General features: G+C 49.3%; 1 pseudogene; it reads right to left on the reverse strand.

Moving 5' to 3' along the window:
- The window catches only part of LOC146798779 (uncharacterized), a 33,875-nt pseudogene extending 17,118 nt beyond the window's left edge, over positions 1-16,757 (reverse strand).
- Positions 16,758-17,177: the final 420 nt, after the last annotated feature.

Here is a 17,177-nt window from a genome sequence, read left to right on the forward strand (position 1 = left end):
CTGGAACGCCATTTCACCAAACCTGGAACGCCTCCCTGGTACAAAGTAACGCAAGTCATTCCATTGTGCTGCATTTCTTTTTGTTACAAACCAATACAAATCCTCATTTGCGTTGGTTTATAAATCTCAAATACGATTTTGCGTCTGGTCTGCAGTTCTTAATTTGTAAACTATGACGTGCCGAAGCCCACGGCCAGCTCCATTAAAGATCAGTGTGCAGAATACCAATGCTGCATAGTCTTGATTCCACCTCACCCCTCTTAAATGTTTGGCATTTGCCAGCCAGGGGCCCCAGTGTGAGGGGCATCTTTAAGGTGACATCAGATCAGCTCCCGCAAGTGACTAGATGGAACGGCGGACTGGCCTGGGGCCTGACCTGGGTGAGCCTGAGTCCCTGACTCACGTCATTGATTCCAACGCACCTGCCCCAAAGAACTAAAGACACTTGGTGCCGCTGAGGTGGGGGCTGGCCACCTGGACTGCCCCTGGACCGTGAACTGTGCTTGGGGAGCGGTCTCTCCCTCGGCTATGACTGCATTGTACTTCTTTGGCCGTACTGACCTTTGGGGTGCCCGGTAAGCATGGTGGTGTAGGCCGGAGTGGTGGGGGAGGCAGTGGAGCAGTAGAGCCCTATACACCACTTCATCTGTCCCCGGAGCGGCTGGGATGAGTGATTTGTGACAGACTGCCTGGGCTGCATGCTAGGACTATATGGCTGATTCCCCACCCCTATCTGAACCTACTACATTCGCTGCCATGAACTGCCGGCCCTGTTGTGGTGTGCTAGTTCTCTGCCATACTTTGGGACATTGGGCATTGGTGGGCAGTGGTGGTGCTTGAACCCGGACTGCCTCTGTGGGACCTTGTGCTGGTCGCCCCCTTTTCACCCCTTTTGTCTGTGTGGGACTCCTTGATAAGGGCCACCTTTCGATGAATCTGAATAACTGGAAGCTGCCATTGGCTCCGTTGGAAACTGAGCCGACGGCAACTTCCAGTTATTCAGATTAATCGAACGGTGGCCCTTATCAAGGAGGCCCACACAGACACATTAGTTTGTGCACGTCTTACACGACTTTGCCGCGACTTCACAATTTGGACAGAGCTCGCGCTTAGCCCTTAAAGAACATCAGGGGGAACTCAGGACCCTCTCCCCCCATAATCGTACATCATTCGATGCCCTGAAAAAGTTCATTGTATATGAACGAAACGCGTTGGCTGGTATCTTTTACTGTTGGATGCTTATGAAAAATAAAGGATTTACTGAGACAATACAACGAGACTAAATGACTTATTGAAAGACAACTTTTGCTCCGGAGTAGTCCACCGCTCCAATTTTGGGTCTGTTCTTCCTCTGCCTAGCAGCTGGCACCCAACGACGGCATGTGCTGGAGTTGCATGTGCACACTCATTTGGACAAAATGCTGACATAATCACGAAGGGAACACAACAGGGGAGTGCGGTCACCGTGTCCACTGTTGTCCGCAACTGTTCTTACCCTTTTCACCCCTTGGCCTGGACCTTCTACGGGACCTGTTTAGCAATGTCCATGACGTCCTTGACCTGCCCATCTTAAAGCCTGCCGCCACACTCTCCACTACTGCGCAGCACTGCTCCCTCTGCTGGGCTTTGTTGTGACCAGGTTGAGGGCCATGAAATGCCTTCCATCTTAGCCTCATTTACACCCTACACTGGAAGTGTCCCTGACAGAAGTGACCCACGATACCCTTGCATCTGGCTTACCAACTCCGGCCCCCCTTCACAGGTCACAAAAAACTGTCTGTCATCACCAAATCAGCTGCTCGTGCCGCCACAAGGCCATGTTAAGTGGGCCATATCGCCGCCACCGGCAGTGTCTTCGAGAGTTTCCACACCGCTGATATGGGTAAACACAAGACTACCAACTACCTCCCATACTCGAATAGAGCAATTCACCACTGGTCCTGCAAATGTCCAACCTTGAGGCGCCGGAGGCGGGACTGGTGGCTCCTCGTCGGCTGGAGACCTTGCCACTAACCTCCAAGGAATTAGGCCTCGCAAGCAGCAGTGGAAACCAAAATCATAGAGGTGCGCATGGATGTGGCGCTACTCCATCAGGCCCTCAGAAACACCACAGCCTGGATCTTGGAGGCCAAATCCCGAATATGCGAGGTGGAGGATGACGTTGCACCCCTTAAGTTCCCCGGTCACCAGCCTTCTTACGTGTACGTCAGAGTTGCACTGCCTCGCCGAGGGTGCTGAGAACCAGTCCCACCGCAATAATGTGCACGTGATTGGCATCCTTAAAGGAACTGAACAAGTTGCAGACTTCCTGGAAACATGGATTAAGTCCTGGATGCATCAACTATCCTCCTGATTCGAAATCAAGAGGGCCCACCAAACTTTGACCCCTAAAACTCCTCTGCGTGCTTGTACAAGACCAATGATTGCGCAAATTCTAAATTTCAGAGACAGGGATGCAATCCGAAGGGAGGCCAGCTCCCGGCCAGAACTTTGTTGTGAGGATGGCAGAGTTCTCCTTTTCCCTGACTATACCCGGGAGGTGTAGCAACGGCGCCGCTTCTACATTGAGGTCAAACAGAAACGCAGGGCCATGGGCCTCCAACATGTCTCATGTTTCCTGCCAGGCTCCACCTGATACACGCCAACAAATCCCACTTCTTTGAGTCCCCGGAGTCGGTCTGGTTATGGCTCACAGAGGAATGATCCCTTCGAGCTCATGCGGAGGTCTCGCCTCGAGAGGCAGGGACTGCCGGACCAGCTAAGAACTCATTGGCACCCAAACTGCGAAGGTACCACACCTGCTACCGCAAGAGGGCCATGCCAATTGCTCCGCATTGCCCTCCAGATCTCCCCCAGTGAGAAACTCTCTCCTTCTTTGTTACATCAGCCCTGGGACTTTGCTGAGGAGGAGCAAGAAACAGACACAGAGACTCTCCTTGGCACAGCGGCCCTCTTGTCTGCCGAGTACCTTGCAGATACAGATCTTTCTCAAAGTCCCGCATTGTGACACTCATGCTATTCAAAGTCTACAGGGCTTGGTCACAATCTCAATTGAGTGCTGTTTCACTTATTCTGGTGACAATCAACAATCCGTTACCTGCAGGGGTCCTGCATTCACGATTCCCCTCGTTAAATGTTAATTTCTTCTCTGGTGGTCCTTTTTCTGGGTGAAAGATGCTTCTGGAATGGAAGTATGGGATAGGGAGGGAGTTGGGGGGGTAGGGACTCAGTACAATGTTATTGTTGTTTTAATTGTTATTATTAATTTGTTTTGTTGCCTGTCTTTTGTTTTCAGATTCACACAGACACACACCTACATTCTATGTGATACAATGCGCGCCACGGTCTGGCCTCCACTCATGCGCAGTGAGCTTGCACTTTTACCCTCATATCGGAGATGCTTCCCCTCATCTCTATCATGCTGCACAGTTCACTACTTTTCCCCGTGATGGCATCTTTTTACTTTGTCCTGGAACGTTGATGGCCTTTTGGACCGAGTGAAATGCACCATGATCCTAACCTTTGCCCACCGCTACCTACCCGCGGTTCTGTTGCTCCAGGAGACTCACCTCTTGGGTAATCGTTGCCCCTTCCTGGCACGTAAGGGATACAACAGGGTCTTTCATGCTGGGTACATTAGTGTGTCCCGCAGGTTAGCCATATTGTTGCGGAGTTCCTTTCCCCTCTCTGTCTCTCGTGAAGTACGTGACCCGCAGCTGCGCTTCCTCGCCCTCTACGGGATGCTTTAGGGCCAGACCATCTATCTGGTGAGTGTCTACACCCCTCCTGAGGCCCACAGCACCTTTGTTCATGATCTGTCTATAGCTCTCCTGATTCTTCCACAGGGACTGACAGTAATAGGTGGAGACTTCAACGTGGTTCCCATTCCAGAGTATGATGCCACTGGACCTCTTGCAGTATCCCGGTGCTCTGGTGCCCGTTGCCTTTCTGACTGGGCTACTGTCTTGGGACTCTGCAACGCTTGTAGAATTTGGCACCCGAGGCACCGCCAATACACACATCACTCCCACTCACGTATAGACCTTATTTCCTGCCCGCCCTTGATTGTCATGCAATTTCGAATATCCAGAATTTTGCTTGTGGCATATTTGACCACGGTCCTATCCTTCTGCACCTCAGTTGCCCCTGAGAGGGCCCACAACCCATGTGGAGCATTAATGCCTGGTAGCTACATGCCCAGAGAGAAGAATTGCAGACATATTTCCACAATAACAAATGCTCTGTCACTACTATTGGCACTCTCTGGGCCACCAGTAAGGCCACTATGCGGGGGTTTACCAGGGGGCGAATCTCTGTAAAAGAGCACGCCCTCTCTTTTGATATCACTCAGTTGAAGGCATGTGCTCTCCGCTTAGAGAGTATTTCTAGACAGATCCAGGTGGTTATACCTGCCAACAGTTGGCTCTTCTCTATGCAGGAAATCCTCTCCAATCCCAAGAAGCTGTTGGGCATCTTTGTCGCCCCACCAGGGCCAGGATCTATGGGTGGAGAGACAAAAACAGAAAACTTTTGTATTGGCTGGCCTCCCACTTACAAGTGAATAGGATTGTGCCGGAGGTCATTGATGAACATGTCACTTCCTTCCAAACCCTCCCTGAGATCACACAGGCGCTTGCCCGCTACTGCCATCATTTATACACTTCCCCACTTAGGAGAGACAAGACCCTCATATATAACTGTACGAAATCCCTGGGTCTATAATTTTTCATTTAAAGAATGTGTCCACAACTACATGTCAAGTAAGGGAAAAACACAGATACCACCATGGAAAGAAAAAATGAGAAAAAATTGGGCATTTCCCTTTTTAGGACGAAATCCCTCACTCACCACAAGGTGACATGCTTCATCATGGGGACTCTCCTCTCAAAGAAAACCCTAGTTCCCTTGAGGGCTGCACCCTCTCAATGAGAGGGGAGCTCAGGATTGTTTTGTCACAAAGAGGATACACTAAATCCTCATATGAAGAGCAAAAATAGTTTCAAAAAGTGAGGGCGCAGCGCAAAACAAGTGAAAACAGTGAAACTAAAACTAGCTAGGAGGTGACGATACTAATTTTATTCTAAGATACCCACTGCTAGGATTAAAACCAGAGCACCAGCGATACGGATTTATAACCGCTATGGTGAACATGAAAATAGGTCGACATGTTTTCAGCCTTTGTACCCAAACGTGGGATAGGCTTTCTTCAGGACCTAACACAGGTGCTGCTGCGAACAAATCAAGTGCAATACAGAAACAATATGTATATTTTAGTATTTAACCTCAAACCTCAGTCCAGCCGTTGTAGTATGGACGAGTATACCTAAAGAAAATAAAAAATTATAAAATAAAATTAATCAATATGTGCACTAATATATCATGTGGTACTGTGTAATATATTAATATCAAATCTTACCCACAACTGCTGGGTATTCAAACCCACCTCAGCCTGGCAGCCGCTCAGGAAGGGGGCACCGCTCTGAAAAAACGGTATACAATCCCATTAGGAAAAAATGTCCTCACTGTTCTACGGCTACTTAGAATCCTGTGAACTATCAATGAGGCATGTAAAGCAGAGCAAACTAAAAGGAGAACAAGGAGCAATCAATGAACTTTATGGATAATAAAACCAATTATCTCAATGGGCCTTTGTCCAAACAAACTGACTTTGATAAAACTAGTTACTTTAGTACATACCACCGTCTTAACTCATTCTGGTGTGGAATGAGTGAGTCACAAAGACCACCTGCACACAATATCTCAGGCCCATGGTGGTTAAGTTAGAGATCAAAATTCCACGCACCATGCAGACAGAGCTTGTATAATTGCCAAACAACTATTTTCAAAGTCACAAATAGTAACATGGCGATTTAGAACAAATCCTCTTGAAACATCTAGTGTCTTCTAGAGGCAAAAAGGAGGCAAAAAGAAAGCAAAAAGGAAACCTGGCAGGAGCCACTAGATGATAAAACCTCCCAACCCGGCCAAAGGTCTTAAGACCCCCTGCAGTCCAACTCACCTCTCCGTCGGTACTCCACGCCAAATTGAGCCGGCGTCCGGAGGTGAGTTTGCTGCTAGAATGAGGCCATATAAGTAGTGTTCCAAAGTAGGAACGAATCGGCCACAGCTGCGATGTATACGTCATTACAACGTGATTCACGCACTCGCGGTGGTGAGAACACTCATCATTTGAGCATGCACAGTAGTTTAACCAAAGCGAAGGATTTTACCCAAACCAGCGCAGCCGCGCTGAAACATACACTACCAACGCTGCACATGCGTTGTTATAAGAACGCTTGACCACATTGAATTTATTAGATTTATAAACAACCATCATCATCTGTTATTTTCCATTCGTTTCCACACGGTTTTTGCATATAATTATCACTGATCGCTGATTCTCTGGTATTTTCATTCAAAGGTTGGAGCAAAATAAAGTGTAGCGCACGCGGCGAGAAACAGGCAATCCCTCAACGCATCCGCGCAAAACACTTTATCGACTTTCATCATGCCCATGCTCAAAGTAAAATAATGATGATCTGAAAACCCTCATGTTGTTTATATACTAATGCGAAGAAAGTATAGTAATCCAGGCGCAATAGCCTATCCTTTACAAAGGATTTCCAAACACGCGTGCAATAGCGCTAAACCAAATCATGCCACAGCTGCACATGCGCTGTTACAGAAATACTTGACAGCATAGAGTTATTGAAATTTGTAAACAAACATAATCAACTATTATGTGCCATTCGTTCTAACCCAATTTCAACATGTAATTATCACTGATCCCTGGTCCTCTGATATTATCATTCAAAAAATATATATGAGCAAATGAAGTGCTACGCATGCGACGAGCTTGCGACCCCTCAACGCATCAGCGCAGGACACTGTATCATCTTACATCAAACCCATGCTCAAAATAATGATAATATGGAATACCTCATGTTATTAAAACAAGTAGGCCAAATTGGTCAGCCAAGAGCTGTACTGACTACACATGGAGAAGGAAGGGCCCTACAGATCAACTTTCTTCTTTACCGAGAGAGAATGAGAGAAAATGAGAAGGGGCTAATCAAAGTATCTCAGTACCACAATGTCTTAGAGATAGTAAGGCATAAACAAAGCACAGGACATACTAGCATGTAAGATCTCTATGACAGAGCACAGGACAGTCTGACATAGAGAGGCCCTATTAGAGAGAAACCCACGGAATCTCATCATTGAGTCCTACCCTGTCACTTTGTAATTTGTAGACCCACCATTGCTCACGTTTAAATAAAAAGGAGGTAGCATCTGTGATATGAGGTGGAATGTATGGTTTTTCCAATACAGTCCATTTGAGGTCCGAAGGGCTGTGTTGAGCTAACAAGAAATGATTAGTCAATTTAGTAGAAGTTTTTCTACACCTAATCGTACTCTTGTGTTCCAGAATTTGTACCTTCACTTTCCGTGTGGTCATGCCCACGTACCGCAAAGCACATGGACAAGTGATCAGATAGAGGAGGTTCTCGCTATTGCAGTTTGTGTGTTTTGTCAACAGCCACGGTTTCGGTAAACCAATGTCAATCTCGCTGGTATGAGAAGTGTTGGAACAAGCTGTGCAGGCGCCGCAAGGAAAATGGCCCTGTACCGGGGGTAACCCCCACAGAGTGTCTTGTGAATTCATTTTCTTGTAACATGGACGTGTATGTATCAAGCGTTCCTTAATGTTGGTACTGCGTTTGAAAGCAAACAAAGGCCGGGGTAATGCCGTGGTCCCAATGTTTAAAATCTTCCAATTGGACAGAATACTTTTTTTGATTTTATTAGTGTAACTACAAAATGTGTGTACACAAGTCAATATATCCAAAGGTCCTTTAGGGGCCCTAGTCTCCAAAAGTGCAGCCCGGTTGTTGTTGGCAGCACGTTTCATGGACCTTTTCACTAGGTACCTAGGGTATTGACGAGCTTGCAATTGAAGGGACAGTTTCTTTGCATGCTCCTGATATTTATTAGCTGTGGAGCAATTTCTTTTAATCCGCAAAAACTGACCAAATGGTAAATTTTCCCGTAGGGCCTGAGGGTGGAAACTATTGAAAGATAGAAGTGAGTTTTTTGCCATAGGTTTCTTATACAACTCTGTGTTCAAACCACCATCTTGGGGAAAGATCAAAACGTCCAGAAAAGGTAGTGCAACTTTACTGTATTCGCATGTGAAGTTCAAAAAGTCATTCTGAACATTCAACCAGGCTTTAAATTCAAGAATGGAGGATGTAGTGCCTCTCCATACCACCAAAACATCATCGATATATCTTTTCCATAATCGGATATTATCTCAATATGGATTATTAATGTTAAAAATATATTGTTGTTCAAGGCTATGAACATACAAATTTGCCAAACTCGGAGCAAAAACACTCCCCATCGATGTACCGGACACTTGGAGAAAAAACTGATCTTCAAATTTAAAAAAATTCTCTTTCATAGCCAGTTTTGCACAATTTACAATGAAAGATACAGGAGTTATCGAATCCAAGTCCCTGTTTAATAAAAGAGATTCGATAGTGGAGAGGGTCTCATCTTGCGGGATACATGTATATAAGGACTCTACATCAAAAGAGACCAAGAATTCCAAGAAAGGAGACAAGACCCTCTCCTAGCAATTCCCCACAGACGTTCCTCTCCCTCGCTTGCTCAGAGCGAGGCTCAAGTTCTGGATGAGCCCTTCTCAGTTGAAGAAGTGGGGCTGCCTTATCGACGGTGGCACCTAGGAAGACTGCCGGTCTGGACAGCCTCCCCACTGAATATTACATGACATTTCGAGACAACCTGACCCTACAACTCCTAGCCCTTTATGAAGAGGTGGGCAAAGTGAGTGCCTTTACCGCAGAGATTGCTACTGTCACGATCGTAGTAATTCTCAAAACACAACCTCCATTCACATCGTATGCCGAATATTGACCAATATCCCTAATTAACGGGGAAGTCAATATCTTCGCGACCCTGCTGGCTACCTGACTCAAACAGGTCCTACCCACATTGATACATCCCGATCAGTGTGGCTTCATGCCGACCCATAGTACATGGCACTGCCTTAGCCGGTTTCATGTGGCCCTGGCCTGTCGTGAATCTTTTATCTCCTGACTTGACCTTACTTTTTATTGATTTTGAAAAGGCATTCATACGGTGGAGTGGGGCTACCTCCAGCTGGTGCTGGTGCAAGCCGGGGTCGAGCCCCGCTTTTGTGGAAGGGTCCAAGCCCTATACTCCAATCCTATGGCGAGGGTTCAGATTAATGGAGTCCTTTACCACGCCGTCCTCATTGGCCGAGGGACCAGGCAGGGATGTCCCTTTTCCCCTTTGCAATTGGAACACTGGCCCAACTCATCCGAGTAGATGCACAGACAAGTGGGTGGCGATGGAACGATGAACATGAGGACCGCATAGCCCTATATGCAGACTATGTTCTGCTTTATTTGGTGAACCCCGCAATAAGCGGACCCCGCTGTCTCCACCTCTTGCACTACTTTGGGGAAGCATCGGGCCTTTGGGTAAACCCCGCTAATTCAATCTTGGTGCCCTTAGCTCCATCCCAGGAGTGCTTCGACTGGCAAGACAACATACCGATCCGCCGTCTTAGTTTCAAGTACCTCGGCATCTGGGTCGCACTACACCCCAAACTTACCTGGTCCCTTAACATGGAGCCCCTGGCACAGAAAACTAAAGCTGACCTTGCTAAATGGCAATCCCTTCCGCTGTATTAATAGGTCGTATAGCCCTCTATAAAATGATGATCCTGCCTCAGTTTCTCTACACCTTTCAAAACCTGCCATTCCTGATACCGCAAACGTGGTTTTGGACCCAGGACAGGGTAGCAATCTCCTTCCTCTGGCATGGCGCCAACTTGGGGACATCTGGTCGGGGATACACATGCATTCATATCAGGAACTACAAGCCTCATATGCACTGTCCCATACACAGTTCTACAAATACCTTCAATTAAAACACACTCTTCAGTCACATCTCTCACACTGCCTCACTCCCAAATTCAGTCCCCTAAAGGCTAAGCTTTTGATGGGCGACCTGGGCAAGGGTGGAGTCTCCAAAATATATCATACCTGGATTGGTAATACCCCGGGCACCCTGGATTCTCTCAGAGCCTGATGGGAACACTGTTTGGGACCCCTTGAGGACTACGATTGGCGGGACGCGCTAATGGCTCCAAGAGTGATCACAACTTCTTCCAGATAATGGCTGATCCAAACATATTACCTTTATAGTGCCAATAACTCCCCAGCTAGGCTCCACCTAGTGGGGCTGCTTCCCAAGCATACACAATGGTTTGGCTGTGTCCCACAATTCAACTATTTTGGACTGCAGATTTGGGAGAGTTGACTGATGTGCTTGGTTTGGAGATCCCCCTTTCCCCTTTAATGCTTCTGTTGGGTGTTCTTGAGGGCTCTGGGGGCACGAGGACTGACCGGTCATTCTTAGGAATGGGCCCTTATGGTCGCCAAACATGACATTGCCGCCCGATGGAAGTCCCCTTCCCCTCCTACTCTTTCCCAATGGCGACAAGGGATTGGTGCGCACAGCAGGAAAAAACTGTCTATGAGGCCAGGGGCTGCCCCCCATTAACACAGTCGAATATGGGGGAAATGGTTGGACCAGTAAACCCATGGTACCAACTGAAGGCAGAGGTGCCTCTGTTGTTGCTGCTTTGTAATATTGTATTGTATCACCCGAATGCCGATGCCTTAAGAACGCACTATGTATCTTCCTCTGACAAACTATGTGTGTGTCATAATGTTCTTAATTTTATCTGCACAAAATTCAGTAAAATCTGTTTAGAAACCATTCAACCGGATCCAATGATAAACAAATGGTTCAAGACTCTTGTGCTCTCACTACAACTCTAACACAGCGTTTATTGATTACTAGAGACATGAAGTTTTCAGTGGTCACAGAAGCACAATATTAGTTCTCATACAGACACCTCATCTCCTAAGCAGGCATAGTAAATCTACAAGAGACAAGGTACATTGTTTTATCATTTGGAGAAACTGTAGAACACTGAAGCACAGTGAAACATGTAAACATCTTGACGAAGGTACCCACATTGTAACATTCGTTTGCATCTCAAAACCTATTAGTTGTGGGAATTTTTCTTAAGTGGAAAGCCACCAACATTGATGAGTGGCACCCACTGGAGTCACAATGATATCTGTAGCCACTAGTCTCTGGTCCAGTTGGAGGGAAAAGAGCCTGCAACTTCAACAAGCACTAACAATGGTACACAACTTTCTAGATTCCAGAAAGCCTCATGTAATTGATGCAGTGTGGACCAATGTATTGGCAAAAAGTCTAACAGACTCAAAGTCCCACAAAATCCATAATGAGAGTAGGTACAGGCACCCCAGGGAAACGGCCAAAGGAGAAGGTCAGGGACCATGCACGCTTACTTATCTCAATTTGTGAAGGCAATGGGCAGCTACTCAACCAGTGTGTCTTGCTTACTTTTCTTGGACAGCTGGGATGGGGTGATCTCAAAGCTCTAAGGAGTCTCCATTGGTCAATTCATCCCCACAAAAGTATTTTCATTCATCTAGACTTTAGCTGTCTACCCCTGGATCAGGTTACTTCCTCTTGACAGGTGAAGTCAAGTTCCTCAAGCAAACAGATCTATATTCCTTCTCTCAGCAGGTCAAAGAGCAAGACAATTCCCCAGGCTTTGGACCCAGTCAAGAAGGATAGCAGCAGCTAGCAAAGTTCCACACCAGCTCTTGCTGGCATCTCTCCTGGGCAGATATGGTCAGTGCTGCATCCTAACATGAAATTTAGTACTGGCTGAGGGCCGAGTACTTACATTTTACTCCACTGTTGGCCAATGTGTCTTGCCTTCAACAATTAAGTTACTCATATATTACAGGGCTCTGGACGCCAGAGACAACTGCACAATCAGACCATACAAAAATCATGGCTTTGACATTTTTCACATAGATATAATAAAACATGAATAACAATATAAAGATTTGCCCCAACTCCCTCCCCCCATCCCTCCCCCGATCGCACTGAGTCCTTATACTCCTGATCAAAGCTGATGAATGTTGTAGGGAGGTCTATCCCTCCGAGTCCCCCCACACAGCACCTTCGCACTCCAAACATGTGTATATAAGTCAGCCCAATGGGTGAGCCTCTGTTGCTGGTGGTGGGTCTAATAGCAGGCCCCGATAATCCGCCCATCGTTTCTATATCTTGTAGTGTTTGTGCGGGAACCCCCTAGCCACAAAAATAGGTTGTTCCAACCCCATACAAAAGTCCAGACCATTCTTCCATGCGGCCACCGAAGGGGCCCTTGGCGCCTTCCATGCCCTGGCAATGTCCCTTTTCGCTAGAGTAAAGCCCAATTGCATCAGATGTCGCTTGTAGAGATTGTCTCCTATACCTTCCATAACATGAAGCAGGGCCAATCGTGGTGTATGGGGGAGTTCCCACCCCAGGACCTCCGAAAGGCGGGTAAATACCCCCCTCCAGACGCAATCTAGGGAAGAACAATGCCAGACCGTGTGGATAAACGTGCCCTCCTCTCGACTGCATCGAAAACACATTGGAGAGTCTATCAACCCCGCCTTCCACAGGCACTCTCGTGTAAAATAAACCCTGTGTAAGTATTTGAGCTGGATGAGGCGGAGTCGCATGGCTATGGCCACCCCCCATGGAGCAGCCAGGGGCTCGGTCCAGTCTTCCTCCTCCAGTGGACCCACATCTCCCTCCCAGTCCCCCCGGAGTTTCTGAAGCGTGGTAGAGCAATGAGTAACCAGGGACTGATAAATCAGGGAAATGTTATGGTCTTTTAGGTCCCCCAAAAAACCTTTGCCTCCAATGGGCTGAATTCCGGCAAGGACTCCACGCCTTCCAAACTGGGAGACAGGACGTGCCTAAATTGAAGATAGCGATAGAACTGGGATTGCGGCATGAGGAATTCTTTCTGAAGGTCCTGAAAGGATTTGAGCGTCAGCCCCCTCATTACATCACCCAGGACGGAGAGGCCGATATTATCCCACCCCCGGAAGCCCTGTAAGGCCGCCAGCAGCGGTAGCCGCCCATTATTCTAGAGGGGAGTCTCCCGTGTCAGTGTGTTCCACCACCCCATCCTTCGCAGCGCCTGTCTCCAGATCTGGAACACTACCCGTGTAGCCGACGGAAGCGCACCCCGCAGAGGCGCTGAATAAAGAAGGGTATACAGCTAGTGATGCCCCATGAGCTGTTGCTCCACTGCGTATGCTGGGTCATGCCTGTTGCCATACCACCACTCATTAAGGACCAGCAGATGCGAGGCTTAATAATACTAATATACATCAGAGGACGCTAGCCACCTGCAGTAAGTGGACAAGAAACAGGTACGCAAAGCCACCCGCACCCTTCCCCCCTCCAATAGAAACTGCCCAAGCGCTGCATTCACCTGTTGGAACCATCGGGATGGGATCTGATAGGGTTGGTTCTGTAACTGATAGAGGAGCGCCACCATCCTAAATATGGCCGACCTGCCATATATTGAAAGGGGCATTCGGGCCCAGGACTTGATATCTGCATTTGTTCGTTCCCACACCGGGACCAGGTTACGCTCCCAGGAGACCGCCGGCACATCTGACAAGAAGACGCCCAGGTATTTCAGACCCCCCCCCCACCGCCAGCTGAACAGAGGAGATCCACGTGCCAACATCCTTCCGATGTCTGAGAATCCATAGCGTGGACTTACGGGGATTCATATATAATCCAGACGTCTCCCCAAAGATCTGCATTATGTGCAGTAGCCGCGGCCCCGTCTTGTCCACAGCCGTGAGAAAGAAAAGGACATCATCCGCATACAATGCGATCCTATCTGATAGTCCCGCCGCCCACTCAAATCCCCGCACCTGTGCATCAATGCGCACCCATGCAGCCAATGGCTCCATAGCCAGAGCGAAAAAATATGGGGACAGGGGGCATCCCTGCCGCGTGCCCTGCCTGATAGGGAAGGTGGATGAGGACGCACCGGCCACCCGCACCGACGCTGTCAAATCAGTGTATAAGAGCAGTAGATAAGAAAGGAAGCGCGGACCCAGATTGAGTCTTCGCAGCAATGTGAACAAATACACCCAGCTCAGGGAGTCAAATGCCTTGTCCAATATCAGCCAATAAGAGTGCCGCCGGTATCCCCAGCTGCCGGATAGCCGTCACCACCACATGTGCCCTCCTGATATTGTGCCTGGTCGCCCGCTGGGGCATAAACCCGGCCTGGTCCGGATGGACCAGGGTGGTGATGTGGGGCAGCAGACGATTAGCCAGGGCTTTGGCCAGAATTTTCGCCTCCACATTTAGGAGGGAAATGGGGCGATATGAAGCATGCTGCTCCGGGGGCCTGCCCGGCTTATGGAACACCACCACCTCCGCATGTCTCCAGTCTGGGGGAAGTGAGCCCCGCTCGCGAGGTTCCTCCACCATGGATCAATAATGAGGTGCCAGTTGCATGAAGTAGCTTTTAAAGAATTCACTAGGGAACCCATTGGGGCCCGGCGCCTTCTTAGGATTCAGTTCCCCCAAGGCCACACCCAGCTCCTCATCATTCAGTGTCAGCTCCAACTGTTCCCTTAGCTCATCCGAGGCGGCTTTAGGCGGAAGATCAGCTATGAATTTCTCAATAGAGGCGGCGTGTAAGCGTTCCTTGGGAGCATACAAATCCGCATAATATGTGGCAAAGCTTTTCACAAGGGCCAGTGGATCTGTAAGTGGTTCACCCGTTGGGCCCAGGACGTCCGGCAGGGCTTAAGAATGAAATGTCACTTGACAGAGTCGATGTTGCATCTTGCTAGATTTGTCGCCCCACTGATGCACCCTGCTACGTGTCGCCAGCCAGGCTTGGCTGGCCTCATCCATCAGAAGGGCTGCATAATTCTGTTGAGCCAACAATAACTGTCTCCGAGCCTGGCCGCCCTACGCCTCCCGACTCCAACGTTCTAGTGCCCCTATGCCTGCCTCTACCTGCAGCAGCTCTTTCCTGCGCTCCCTACGCGCTGCCGTGCACCAGAAAATGTCTGCTCCCCTCAGTGTAGGTTTCAGTGCCTCCCATACTGTCCCGGCTCCGGGAACTGACCCCACATTAATCGTCAAATATTGATCTATAGCTTCGCTCATGTGTTCCCTATAGCCCTCATTTTGCAAATGCCACACCGAGATGCGCCATCTGAACGGTTGTTTCTTTCGTCCTACTTGGAGCGTGAGAGCTACCGGGGCGTGATCCGACAGGCCCCGTGGAAGAATCTCCGAAGACACCACCCTGCCGACCGCCACCCGGGGAACAAAGAGGTAGTTGATTCTGGAGTAAGAATCATGGACCGCAGAGAGGTAGGTGAATTCCCGACAATCTCTGTGGAGGTGCTACCATACATCCACCCAACCCAGCACTGTCACTAGGGAGAACAACCTCGTGGAACGACCACCCTCCGGTCCACCCCCAGCCCTCCATCTATTCCTAGCCAGGTCCATAACATCATTCCAGTCCCCGCCAACCACGGATAATGCATCAGGTATGTCTGCCCAAAGGGTCATGAGCCACCCTACCAGGTTCTATTGCAGTGGGGGGGGGGGGGCATAAACACTGCCGAGCACCAGGGGGCCCTCCCTGAACTTACCCCAGAGAAACAAGTAACGCCCCCGAGTATCTATCCATTGTTTAATATGTGTATAGGGGACCCTGCGGTGTATCAATATCGCCACCCCCCGTGATCCCCTCGTAAAGCCGGCGTGGAAGACCTGTTGAAACACGTAACGCTGAAAGCAAAGGGCCTTAGTACCCATAAGGTGGGTTTCCTGTAGCATAAGGATGTCCGCCCCTGCCCGTTTAGCCTGCTGCAGAATGGCCCCCGTTTAATCTCGTCCAAGGCACCCCACACATTCCAGCTAACAATGCGGAGAATACCAGGGGTCACCTGCCCCCTAGTGGGTATACTAGCCATCTGGGACTGTATCTACAGCTACAGAGAGGAGGAGAACGTTTTGGTGCATACAAGAGGAGCAACGGACCATCAATAACAGTGCGATCTGAAAGCATGAACAACCCTCCCCCAACAAACCCCCCACCCTATACCTCAAGAACACTGAAGCATCTGTCACGGCAGGACTGACTCCCGACCCCCAACGGGGGGACGAGAGCCACCCCGACCAAGGATCCCCAACTTACAGCCCATGTCTCCTGGGCACGTCCCCAGCCAGGGAGGGCCTGGCAGCGGTCCCGGCCCTTATCAGAATCTCTCCAAACTCCAGTACTTCGTTGTTTAGAGCCCCACAGTCCCTTGCGGACCTAGCAATCAGTCTTCCAATGTCTGCCGCTCACTGGCGGAACCCTTCCAGGAAGAAGCGCCACAGGATTGAGAGCGGCGCCGGGGACGAGACCGCCGGGTACCCTTCTCCTGCCCCCTGGGTCCCCTTCGGGCCGTGTCACCCGACTAGGAGTCGGATTCCCTTCCAGGCGGTGTGTGCGCCCGCACCCGTACTGTCTCATCTGTCCATTTGAAGACCTCTTCCGGAGAGTCAAAGAAGTGGGTACGGGAGCAATATACAACTCGCAATCTGGCAGGAAACAGAAGAGCGTACGGAAGTTTGAGGTCTCTCAGGCGGGCCTTCGCTGCCATGAACGACTGCTGCTGTTGCTGCACCAGCCACGTGTAATCAGGAAAAATGAGGATACGTACGTTGTCATAGAGCAGGGGTTCCTTGAGACGGGCCTGTTTCAGTATCATGTCGCGATCTAAGTAGTTCAACAGCTTCGCTATCACTGGTCGTGGGCGGGCCCCCGGAGGGGGCTTCTGCATGAGTGCCCTGTGGGCCCTCTCCACCACAAAACAACGGGACAGGGTATCCGGAGGGAGCCAACTCTCCAAGCACTGCGTGAGGAAGTGTTCCATGTTGCCCGCTTCACATCCCTCCGGACACCCAACGAAGCACAAGTTATTGCGTCAGGCCCGTCCCTCGGCCTCCATAGCAGCCACCATTTTTATCAGTGTGGTGACCTCTGGGTTTCAGCCTCCGCAATGCGTGACACCGCATCACGCAAATCCCGCCGCAGAAGCATAACATTAGCGCCAACCGCCCCTATTTTGGCATCCAACATATCTCTAGATTGGGTTTTAGCAGCCATGAGTGCCGCATTGTCTGCCATA

This window comes from Triturus cristatus, chromosome 9 (genome assembly GCF_964204655.1).
Source record: "Triturus cristatus chromosome 9, aTriCri1.1, whole genome shotgun sequence".
NCBI classification, from domain to species: domain Eukaryota; kingdom Metazoa; phylum Chordata; class Amphibia; order Caudata; family Salamandridae; genus Triturus; species Triturus cristatus.